This window comes from Salmo salar, chromosome ssa26, assembly GCF_905237065.1.
Source record: "Salmo salar chromosome ssa26, Ssal_v3.1, whole genome shotgun sequence".
NCBI classification, from domain to species: domain Eukaryota; kingdom Metazoa; phylum Chordata; class Actinopteri; order Salmoniformes; family Salmonidae; genus Salmo; species Salmo salar.
Genome location: NC_059467.1, coordinates 3009260 through 3022557, shown reverse-complemented (window position 1 = coordinate 3022557; position 13298 = coordinate 3009260).

The following is a 13298-nucleotide window of genomic DNA, read 5'->3' as shown; positions in this document are numbered from 1 at the left end:
AGTGATCAAAATTCTTAACTCGCTCCCTCGAGCTAAATCGAGGGACCGAGGGGGCAACATTTGTGAATTGGACCTCCAAACCGGATGCAATCAAACTGCATCCGGTTTCAACGGGGATTCCCCGAGGGAATGTAGTCGCAAGTCGGCCAATTTTTATACCCATAATGCAACACACTTTGAAAGGCAGTGATCAACATTGGTCAACAATCAGCTCGAATGTGGCCACTCTTTTCAAGCCATTTCACCCGGTGGGCGGGTACTAGGACCCCTGTGGGTACTTGGCCTATCCACAGGAGGTACTTGAGAAGACTCATGTGACCATAGGCCTACAGGTACAATGTACATGAGGGGGTACTTCAGGGGTACTCCTGGCAGAGAAAAATTATTTGCCAGTGTGTATGTAGGCTACCTGCCCCTCCCCCGTCCTCCGAAGCATGCATAGTTCACCATAGCTACTGACATTACATGCGTGATTCAGAAATGAGGGAATTAGATAACAATGGATTAACAGTAGTTATCATGTTTCATATTGTATTTATTAACTACAAAAAGATAATACGTGTTTTATTTTAACTCTGGTGCCATTCTGCACACACAAGATTGTTATCTAACTAGCTAGCTTGTTAGCTAACTTTAGTCTAGCTCTTGAAAACTCAAGGCATTATGTGTAATGTAATGGAACTGAGAGTCATGATCAAGGTCTAGATCTGGTCCAACTTTAGTTAAGCCAAGTCAATTATGTTCAAAGACATTCATAGAAGCCACTCCTCCATAGTTATAATTCTGTGGGCCTAATTCAGATAATGCATGTCATAAAAACAAGATGATCAGAACTTCATGCTCAGCACTCTCCTCACCCGCAAAAATGCAGTCATATGTTGCATCCTACACTACGCTTGTCTTTCTGATGCATGTACATAGCTTTCCCGCTCCATAGCAAGCCGCTCTATCCATTGGTGAAGTAATTTAATGTCGAGCTAAATGTTTAAAAAGGAAAGATATAAACCGTAATATTTTTCTGGTTCAAACAGGTTCAGAAATTTATTTTTCTAGTCGAAACAGTGGAACGTAACAAAAAATATATGGTTCTGTTTCGAACTAAACGACTGGAAAATAACTTCTGATATACAGTGTATTCGGAAAGTATTCAGACCCCTTGAATTTTTCCACATTTTGTTACGTTACAGCCTTAATCTAAAATTAATTAAATATTTAAATATCAATCTACACAAAATGCCCCATAATGGCAAAGTGAAAACACTTTTTTTGAAATGTTTGCAAATGTATTTAAAAAAATATAAAACATGAATACCTTATTTACATAAGCATTCAGACCCTTTGCTTTGAGACTCGAAAATTGAGCTCAAGTTCATCCTGTTTCCATTGATCATCCTTGAGATGTTCCTACAACTTTATTGGAGTTCACCCGTGGTAAATTCAATTGATTGGACATAATTTGAAAAGGCACACACCTGTCTATATAAGGTCCCACAGTTGACATTGCATGTCAGAGCAAAAACCAAGCCATGAGGTCAAAGGAATTGTCCGTAGAGCTCAGAGACAGGATTGTGTCGAGGCACAGATCTGGGGAAGGGTACCAAAAAATGTCTGCAGCATTGAAGGTTCCCAAGAACACAGTGGCCTCCATCATTCTTAAATGGAAGAAGTTTGGAACCACCAAAACTCTTCCTAGATCTGGCCACAAGGCCAAACTGAGCAATTGGGGGAGAAGGGTCTTGGTCAGGGAGGTGACCAAGAACCCAATGGTCACTCTGAAAGAGCCCCAGAGTTCCTCTGTGGAGATGGGATAACCTTCCAGAAGGACAACCATCTCAGCAGCACTCCACCAATCAGGCCTTTTTGGTAGAGTGGCCAGACGGAAGCTACTCCTCAGTAAAAGGCACATGACAGCCTGCTTGGAGTTTGCCAAAAGGCACCTAAAGACTCTCAGACAATGAGAAACAAGATTCCCTGGTCTGATGAAACCAATATTGAACTATTTGCCTGAATGCCAAGCATCACATCTTGAGGAAACCTGGCACCATCCATTTTGTTAGGGGCAGTTACTGGAAGACTAGTCAGGATCAAGGGAAAGATGAATGGAGCATAGTAGAGAGAGAGATCTTTGATGAAAACCTGCTCCAGAGCACTCAGGACTTCAGACTGGGGTGAACGTTCACCTTCCAACAAGACAACGACCCTAAGCACACAGCCAAGGCAATGCTGGAGTGACTAGAGGACAAGTCTCTGAATGTCCTTGAGTGGCCCAGCCAGTGTTCAGACTTGAACCCGATCGAACATCTCTGGAGAGATCTAAAAATAGCTGTGCAGTGACACTCCCCATCCAACCTGACAGAGCTTGAGAGGGTCTGTAGAGAAGAATGGGAGAAACTCCCCAAATACTGGTGTCCGAAGCTTGTAGCGTCATACCCAAGAAGACTCGAGGCTGTAATCACTGCCAAAGGTGTGACATGACTGTCCTGGTGTGATCCAAATGATCAGATCAGGTTTGCAATGAATAAACTTCCACCAGACCCACTCTCACCCACAAAGGGGAGGATGGAACTGGTGTGGGGGTTTTGACACCTCACGCCCTGTTGTAAATTAAGGTTGAAGAAGACTCTCTCCCTCCCTCTTCAAATGCACATAGGAATGTGCTTTTGTTTCACAGAAGTCTTCCCGCTAAAGTGAATAGTGGAACAATATTTCTAACATAAGAACGTGGGGAGTTGTCAGAGACGAGCTATAGAAAACTAATGTCATATTGGGTTTTATTTTGTGATGTCATTAAAAGGGTTGTGGGGGAAATACTGTAACTTGAAAAGTGTTTACACTACAGGCATGAAGTCTCCCTCCTTAACGTTGTAAATGAAATATGAACAATTATGAAAGTATTTTTGTTAGGATAGAAATGTGATTTTAGGAAGTATAAGAGAATCTATCTCCTATAAACTGTGCACGGTAAGTAGCCATGCCCCGAGTGAGGTCAGAGAGCGTGTCAGTCTGACGGAACCGTCCCCTTCGGCCAGAGTGCATAAAATGATTTCCAACAGAGATAAACATTAGACCAGGAAACATGAGGCGGGAGCTACACGTTTGAAATGGTTGGAACTTTGAACCTCAACACGAGGTGAAGAAAATACCTCACCTCCCAGACTAGAACAGAAAGACGGCGAGGTTCAGCTCATGTCCAAAGTGGTCTGAATCCTGAATATCAACACGAGGAGGAAGACGCCAGAAGCTCACCTCTTAGATAATCATTGGTACAGCTGATTAGCTGTCTTTAGTCAAATATATAGAAAAGCAAACTCTTCAAACCATCCACGCTAGCTATCTTCCAGAGTAGACAACAGTAGAAGACGGGAAAGGGGAGACACCTTTCGGACAATCAGAGCCATACAGCTTGCCGCTGAAAGGCTAACAACCTTCCCAAGGAGGGCTGGTTCCGACAGAGATAAACGGCGAACCAAGGTACTCACACATAAATACATTCATGATTTCTTATTCCAAACGGGCAGCGGTTCGTGTGCAAACTATATGATTACTGTGAGAATAGTTTTGAAATGTATCAACGATAAGTGTCTTTTTCTCCCTCTTTCTCTCTCCCTCTCCATGTCATTCTGTAAAAAGCCACAATATTGTAAAAGTTTGCTAGGGACCTTTGTCTCATGTATTAAGTGTGTATGTTATCCTGTTATTATTTAGTTAGCTAGTAAATAATAAATTAAACCAATTTGTGTAGTACTGAATCATGAGTAAGGCTGGGGTTTTTGCAGATGCATGAGGTTATGACTGTTCAGAATGATGATATGATAAGAGGTAATGATTAATAAGATAACTGTTTATCGATGAAATAGAAATATACCTTATAGAGTTTAATTCGGGCGATGGTAACTCTTTAAACAACCTATTCCGTGGTGCCCCAAATTCTAATGCGTTAAATGTTACATGATTAATTTAATCGGGTAACAGTTAAACATAGTTAGTGGATTAAATAAATAACAGTCATCAGATGAATTAGTAACAACAGATGCTTCAACAAATTACTGAGTAAAGGGTATGAATACTTGTGTAAATGTGATATTACCATTTTGTTTTTATACATTTGCAAAAATGTGTAAATGTGACTTTAACGGTTTTTCATACATTTGCAAAAATGTATAAAAAACGGTTTTTGCTTTGTCATTATGGTGTATTGTGTATATATTGATTAGGAGGGAAAAACAATCAATACATTTTAGAATAAGGCTGTAACGTAACAGAATGTGGAAAAAGTCAGGGGGTCTGAATACTTTCCGAATGCACTGTAAACCCTGGATTGCCGATGCCATCTACTGGCCAATGAGAGTGTAAGTGTGGACTTGGTGGACTGTATATTCTTTAGGTTAGTTTATACAGAGAGGCTTTGAAGCCACCGGTTGGCTGTATTAGCATTCCCCAGAAGGAGCAGTCCTCCATAGGAGATTAATGGAATTCTGCAGTATTTCAATTAAATCTTTCAAGGACAAAATTACATGTATTTATGTAGTTTGTTGCTGTAGTGGGGACAGTAACATGAGAACTTTCTAAAAATTCTACATTAAGGAAAATATAAAAAAATATTTTTTCATTTTTTATTTGTATGTTTAGCTAACATAATATAAGGTGGAAGTATGCATTAAGGCATCTGTAATAGAATAAACAGGTGAAAAACAAATGCATTTCTGTGGCTTCCAAAATATTTTCTTTACAATAATGGGGGTGCCAAGATGGAGGTGCGGTGGCTTCAAAACAGAGCTCCCTGATAGTCATCTAGTGTATATATAAATTATTGGTTCACGCAGTGTAGAGAACGAGCCAAGCACTCTTGGCTCAAGTCCGGGTCGTGGATTCTATTCAACACACCGCTAAGCCATAGAGTACAGGGTCAGGTTTAATTTTTTATTTATTTTATTTCACCTTTATTTAACCAGGTAGGCTAGTTGAGAACAAGTTCTCATTTGCAACTGGGACCTGGCCAAGATAAAGCAAAGCAGTTCGACGCATACAACAACACAGAGTTACACATGGAATAAACAAACGTACAATCAATAATACAGTAGAAAAATCTATATACAGCATGTGCAAATGAGGTAGGATAAGAGAGGTAAGGCAATAAATAAGTAATTACAATATAGCAATTAAACACTGGAATGGTAGAATGTGCAGAAGATGAATGTGCAAGTAGAGATACTGGGGTGCAAAGGAGCAAGATAAATAAATAAATACAGTATGGGGATGAGGTAGATTGGATGGGCTATTTACAGATGAGCTATGTACAGGTGCAGAGATCTGTGAGCTGCTCTGACAGTTGGTGCTTAAAGCTAGTGAGGGAGGTAAGAGTCTCCAGCTTTAGTGATTTTGCAGTTCGTTCCAGTCATTGGCAGCAGAGAACTGGAAGGAGAGGTGGGCAAAGGAAGAATTGGCTTTGGGGGTGACCAGTGAGATATACCTGCTGGAGCGTGTGCTACGGGTGGGTGCTGCTATGGTGACCAGTGAGCTGAGATAAGGCGGGGCTTTACCTAGCAGAGACTTGTAGATGACCTGGAGCCAGTGGGTTTGGCGACGAGTATGAAGCGAGGGCCAGCCAACGAGAGCGTACAGGTCGCAGTGGTGGGTAGTATATTGGGCTTTGGTGACAAAACAGATGGCATGTCATGATTCTCTAAGACAGAACCCAGAAGGAGACCAGGACAAGGTGAGTAAAATGAAGGTGAGTATTTATTGGTAGTCTTGATGTGTAATTTGAGTGGTCCAGGAGACGGAGCGGCAACCAGACAGGGTGCGTTCAGGAACCTTAGACAACACTCAAACAAAAACAGTAATCTCAGGCAGAAACAGACTCAGGAAGCGGGATTCCTGACATGGCACTGTGATAGACTGCATCCAATTTGTTGATGAGTGTTGAAGGCTATTTTGTAAATGACATCGCCGAAGTCGAGGATCGGTAGGATGGTCAGTTTTACGAGGGTATGTTTGGCAGCATGAGTCACGGATGCTTTGTTGCGAAATAGGAAGCCGAATCTAGATTTAATTTTGGATTGGAGATGTTTAATGTGAGTCTGGAAGGAGAGTTTACAGTCTAACCAGACACCTAGGTATTTGTAGTTGTCCACATATTTTAAGTCAGGTGCGGGCAGCGATCGGTGCGGGCATGCATTTAGTTTTACTTGCATTTAAGAGCAGTCAGCGGCCACAGAAGGAGAGTTGTATGGCATTGAAGCTCATCTGGAGGTTAGTTAACACAGTGTCCAAAGAAGGGCCAGAGGTATACAGAATGGTGTCGTCTAAGTAGAGGTGGATCAAAGAATCACCAGCAGCAAGAGTGACACCATTGATGTATACAGAGAAGAGAGTCGGCCCGAGAATTGAACCCTGTGGCACCCCCATAGAGACTGCCAGAGGTCCGGACAACAGGCCCTCCGATTTCACATACTGAACTCTATCAGAGAAGTAGTTGGTGAACCAGGCGAGGCAGTCATTTGAGAAACCAAGGCTGTTGAGTCTGCCAATAAGAATGTTGTGATTGACAGAGTCGAAAGCCTTAGCCAGGTTGATGAATACGGCTGCACAGTAATGTCTCTTATCGATGGCGGTTATGATATCGTTTAGGACCTTGAGCGTGGCTGAGGTGCACCCATGACCAGCTCTGAAACCAGATTGCATAGCGGAGAAGGTACGGTGTGATTCGAAATGGTCGGTAATCTGTTTGTTAACTTGGCTTTCGAAGACGTTAGAAAGGCAGGGTAGAATTGATATAGAGCTGTAGCAGTTTGGGTCTAGAGTGTCTCCCCCTTTGAAGAGGGGGATGACCGCGGAAGCTTTCCAATCTATGGGAATCTCAGACGATACGAAAGAGAGGTTGCAACAATTTCGGCAGATAATTTTTTTGTAGGGGTCCAGATTTTGCAGCTCTTTCAGAACATCAGCTATCTGGATTTGGGTGAAGGTTACAGTAATGGATGTTACTGTTTCATCAGGGAGCCACAAAGATTAAGTAAACAAAGCTGAATTCACATTACGTTTCATGCAACCACAGAATAGAAAGAAGCAATTGAGTTTGTATTCGAATTTTGCATTGTTTAAAGTTGATAGATATCATTCATGCAAAGCAATGAGACTGGGGGTATAAGTATGCCTCCAGAATAATATGATCGAGTTGGCATGTATATGCCCTCAAACAAATAAATAAGGACATCCAAAATCCATCATAATAACAGTTCTTAATGAAGCCAGAAATGCTGATACCAAATTCATTTTTTAGAATAAAAATAATTATCACATTGGAAGAGAGAGAGAGAGAGCACTTCATACATTTTGGGATTGCATAGACATTTACATTTACATTTAAGTCATTTAGCAGACGCTCTTATCCAGAGCGACTTACAAAATGGTGCATTCACCTTATGATATCCAGTGGAACAACCACTTTACAATAGTGCATCTAAATCTTTTAAGGGGGGGGGGGTTAGAAGGATTACTTTATCCTATCCTAGGTATTCCTTAAAGAGGTGGAAGATAGAACACATAGAACACCAGTAAATTAAAATATGCTAACAGTAACTAGAGCTTGGTTTGTTTGTTTGTTTGTTAGGTGTTCAGCAGCGAAGCTGGTGAAACCCTATTGTATTTGTTCCAGTTCATTATTGTTATGTTCCTTTTTCTCCCATTTTGGTGGAAAAATACAAATTTCCGAGAGATGAAAAGGCTCAGAGCTGTGTAACTTAGCAACATGGTAAAAGCCCAAGAGCCACACCTTCCTATGCAATACCATGCCAATTGACCACATGGTGGCGCTATAACAAGTGATTGAAAAACTTTGAAAGGTCAGACCCCACACCCCATGTGACCTAGACTCATTCAATTTAGTTCCTAGGTCCCTCTCCTCACAAGGAACAAATTTGCCTTAAGAACCCATAAAGTCTGCCATGATGGATTTTCTGCCATTCAGAATTTTGTGAAAAACACTTAAAACGCTACTCCTCTAGCACCGTTTGACCGATCTGCGTGGCTGCTATTGACCAATGAACATTCACATGGGCGTGGTCTTGCACATAAATGCATACAAATCAGACAGTATCTTCGTGTTGTGCCAAAAAATTGGTACACATGTTCCAAACACTGTCAAGGCTCAACATATCAAAGCACATTTGGATCGACCACACATGGTCCAAAATATACTGAACAAAAATATGAACGCAACATGCAAACAATTTCAAAAATGTTACTGAGTTACAGTTCATATAAAGGAAATCAGTCAATTTAGATTAATTAATTATGCCCTTATCTATGGATTTCACGACTGGGCATAATTTATTTATTTAAATTGACTGATTTCCTGATATGAACTTTTCAGTTTTTGGTTCTGTTCCCTGAACTGGTTCCGGACCCTGGTTCTCTCCCATCACAGTCATTGAACTATTTAGCTGATTTAAAATCACCAATGGCCTTATAGTAACATCCTTGAGCAGTTTCATTCCTGTCCTGCAGCTCAGTTCAGAAGGACGACTGTATCTTTGGGGTGTCTGAGTGGTTTAATACATAATGCACAGCATAATTAATAACTAGACCATGCTTAAAGAGATATTCAATATCTGATTTGTTATTGTTACCCATCTATCAATCACTGTCCTTTTTATGAAGCTTTTGAAAAGCTCCCTGGTGCGAGCAGAGCGCTGATTGGTCAGCTCATCATCCTCAGGAGGAAGACATCATCCTCTATGAGGAAATAGCAAGCTTTTTTAAAATGGTCTGATTCAAGTTTGAGGTGGGTTTTTAAAAACATTTTTTTTTCTCAAATGTATGCTTTGGCCACATGCGAGTATAAGATGAGTCAACAACATTATTTGGGTATGAGTTAACAGATTAATAACTTTTAAAAGTGAGATTTTCGCTGGACTGTTACTTTAAGGGCCGCAAAATGAACAGCAACTCTGGCCCTTTTGGAAAGTAAAGGTGCTCCTGAGTAGAATGGACCCACTTTTACTGCGACACAATGTACAGGCAATTATGTACGGTGCAATATGAAAAGCATACTGAACATCATGCAATACTAATGGACTAAATAACAATGGGATTTAAATGTGTTTTCTAAAGTCGATTATTATAATATTAATATTAATATTGATATTACTATTATTATTAACAGTTGCATTATAAATAATGTTTTGTTATTTGGATGACTGTTGCTACCATAATAACGATCTAGTAATCATTACTTTTAATGCTGTAAAAAATATCGTCAATGCTATATTCATTTTTTTCATATTGTTAAACAACATTCTAAGTCTTCTAACATTTCCTAATAAAATGTTACGAATTTCGAACATTTGTATTCTTTTTTACCATCTTCTTTGCAGAACTTTTATTTTGAAGAGAAATCGTTGAGGTCAAGGCCTTATTCTTGCTTGGTCTTGCTTATTCCTGCTGGCTTCTCAGAGGTATGACATTCTTCTTCCTCTTGCCCCCGCTTCCATCAAGAACGCACAGGAAATTAGATTTTCCAAAGATGACACTTGGTAGCATAATGACTAAATAAAATAAAAAACTGACTTTAGAACAGCAGCTACTTTTACAGCAGCTTTCTTTATCTTCCTCATTGGTTCAAATAATTGATTTCAAAATGTGCATACGCCGTCTAATGTCTTGTAGTGGAAATGAGAGGCCTACAATATTACATTTAGAAAATCTTTGTTGATTTTTTAAATATATTTCAGAGTAACCAGAACATAACTCTTAACTCAGCCCCTGCGACTGTTAGTCCAACATACACCAATACACCAAGTGGTCCGAATGTCTTGAGGAGTTCACTTTACAGTCCTTACAACTGTCAGTCCAACAGTCCAACTAGGTTGTTGTGTTATACTCAGGTCACTATATTATAAACTGTCATTTGGGGGAAGGTATACTACAGTATACTATTGTATAAATACTATAGTATTCACTTTAGTGTTTTTGCTGATTTTACTGTTGTATTCACTGTAGTGCAAAAACACTACAGTGAATACTGTAATACTTTGTGTAGTATTGACTGTAGTATACTGTAGTATGTACAGTTAACTTTAGTATAAAGACTGTAGTAAAATAACTGTAGTATACACTATAGTAATTAAATGTGTTTTTGCGGCTTGAAGTACACTATTATTTACTGCAGTGTTTTGCAGACCTTACTGTAGTATTTACTATATTGTTTTTGTTTTATTATCTTTGACATAGAAGTGGAAGCTTTCTCCTTCAGGAAACCTACTGGAGAAAAACTAATAGAGCAAATTTTCCATATCCTGTAGGTAGGTCAGACTGGGGTCTGACTAGATAGTTCAGAGCTTCTGATCTGTTCTATAACTTTGGGGCGGCAGGTAGCCAAGTGGTGGCCACTGGGGATAAGCTGCCTGCCATCCAGGACCTCTACACCAGACAGGGTGTCAGAGGAAGTCCCTAAAAATTGTCAAAGACCCCAGCCACCCCAGTCATAGACTGTTCTCTCTACTACCGCATGGCAAGCGGTACCGGAGTGCCAAGTCTAGGACAAAAAGGCTTCTCAACAGTTTTTATCCCCAAGCCTGAACATGTAATCAAATTGCTACCCGGGCTATTTGCATTGTGTGCCCCCCCCCCCCAACCCCTCTTTTACGCTGCTGTTACTCTCTGTTTATCATATATGCATAGTCACTTTAACTATACATTCATGTACATACTACCTCAATTAGCCCGACCAACCAGTGCCCCTGCACATTGGCTAACCGGGCTATCTGCATTGTGTCCCGCCACCCGCCACCCACCACCCGCTAACCCCTCTTTTACGCTACTGCTACTCTCTGTTTACAATAAAGGCTTCTCAACAGTTTTTATCCCCAAGCCATAAGATTCCTGAACAGGTAACCAAATGGTTACCAGGACTATTTGCATTGTGTGCCCCCCCCCCCAACCCCTATTTTACGCTGCTGCTACTCTCTGTTTATCTTATATGCATAGTCACTTTAACTATACATTCATGTACATACTACCTCAATTGGCCCGACCAACCAGTGGTCCCGCACATTGGCTAACCGGGCTATCTGCATTGTGTCCCACCCACCAACCCCTCTTTTTACGCTACTGCTACTCTCTGTTCATCATATATGCACTGTCACTTTAACCATACCTACATGTACATACTACTTCAATAAGTCTGACTAATCGGTGTTTGTTTATAACCTTGCTACTCTTATTTTCAAATGTCTTTTTACTGTGGTTTTATTTCTTTACTTACCTACCTACACACACACACACACACACACACACACACACACACACACACACACACACACACACACACACACACACACCTTTTTTTTGCACTATTTGTTTAGAGCCTGTAAGTAAGCATTTCACTGTTGTATTTGGCGCACGTGACAAATAAACTTTGATTTGATTTGAAAGGACAGGACAACACCACCCTGTAACTCTTCTGACGTCAAGTCTCGTATACACAAATACCTCTCTGCAGCTGACACCGCAACCTACATTTTCTACGACTTACGTTCCATCCCTGCAGTACAGTAGATAACAATTGCTATAAACGCTAAAAATCCAATCTTGCTGAAGCATATTTCACTTGTTGGCCTATCCCTCTGTACTGGTACAGATCTACTACTCACATCACTCCTCTCAGGATCCCTCCCCCTTGACCCATCTTCATCTACTTTCTTCACTGCCTCAGAATACATCAACTTCTGCACTACTCTCACCCTGGAAACCTCAACCTGCCTCTCTCACACCAGACATTTCTGATCCACAGCCCCATGGGCACCCCTATAACTAACACATACCACTTTCCCCAATGCTATACATTCCTTTGTCTCATGAGTTCTTCACACTTATCACACCTAGGAACCTCCCTCCTACACAGTGCTGCCACATGCCCATAAGCTTGACAGCTGTAACAACGTAATGTATTCGGCACAAAACCTTGTACAGGACAACTTATACACAATAGCATCACTTTGTCGGGAAAAGACTCAACATCACAACTCAAAAGAACAGACAACGACTCTTCTGTTTCACCACTCACGCCACCCTGTCTGCATCGCACCAAACGACGAGCATCACAAACACCGGGAATCTTCCCTTTCAGTTGATCAACTTTCACATTTATCAGTACCCCAGTAATCACTCCTTTCAATGGCGCCCTTTACTTGAGAGCAAAACAATTCACATCGCTTGTCCCCATTTATTTAACCCGGAACGCATGCTCCCTCTGACCTGCAGAAATACAAACAATTATCACAATACCACTTCTGGTAACCCTCACCGATTCCACTGCACCCAACTCTGTTTTCACCCACAAATGGATCAGCCAAAAGGCAAGGGTCCACTTTTTCCAAAAATGTCACTCCTACCGCCACAGACTCATATTTATCCTGACCCTCGGTGTCTAGGGCTCCGAGAACTTCACCACACCTACCCCCTCCAATACTTCGCCCTCCTCCTGTCTTCGATCCGGCAGACAGCTCACTCTGCTTACACTCTCTGCCATTCTTCTTTAACAAACCAACAAGCCATTTTTAACCGATTCAAGCTCACCCTCTTCCTCCTTCGCTCTTTTTGACCTCTGCCTCTCTTCTTCCCCCCATTCCTCCTCCGTATTCCAAGTATACATCTCCTTATGATAACACTGCACTTCTCCTGACATACCTCTTGTTCATGCCTTCTCAAGGGACCATTTTTCTTCTATAACTGTAGGGAACACAATATATGGTATGTACTTGGCATATAAGTTTCTCATTTATGGGTGGCACAAATTGTGATATGGGGGAATGGGCAGGGTATATGCAAATTAAATACTGTAATATTTACTATAGTTTAATTGTAGTGTTTTTGCAGACTGCAGTGTTTTTGCGGACGTTACTGTAATATTTACTACATTCGTTTTTTTCAGATAATACTGTAGTATTTACTATAGTATTCTACAGTATACTACAACATTCTATAGCAAGTACTACACATGATTGAGGGATACTACAGTGTGTAGTATATTATTCTACAATATACTACAACATTCTAAAGTAAGCACTACACCATCGAGGGGTACTACAGTGTGTAGTATAGCATACTACAGTTTACTACAAAATTCTATAGTAAGTAATGTGGTAACTTTTCTATAGTAAACTGTGGTATTTTTTCATATCGGTACTACAATAAGTAATAACAACTGTTTACTTGTTTATATTCATGTACCTGTATTCATATTTCAAGTTCATCACAAAGTTGCAAGTGGTTGCCAATCACAATTGCTTGTATTA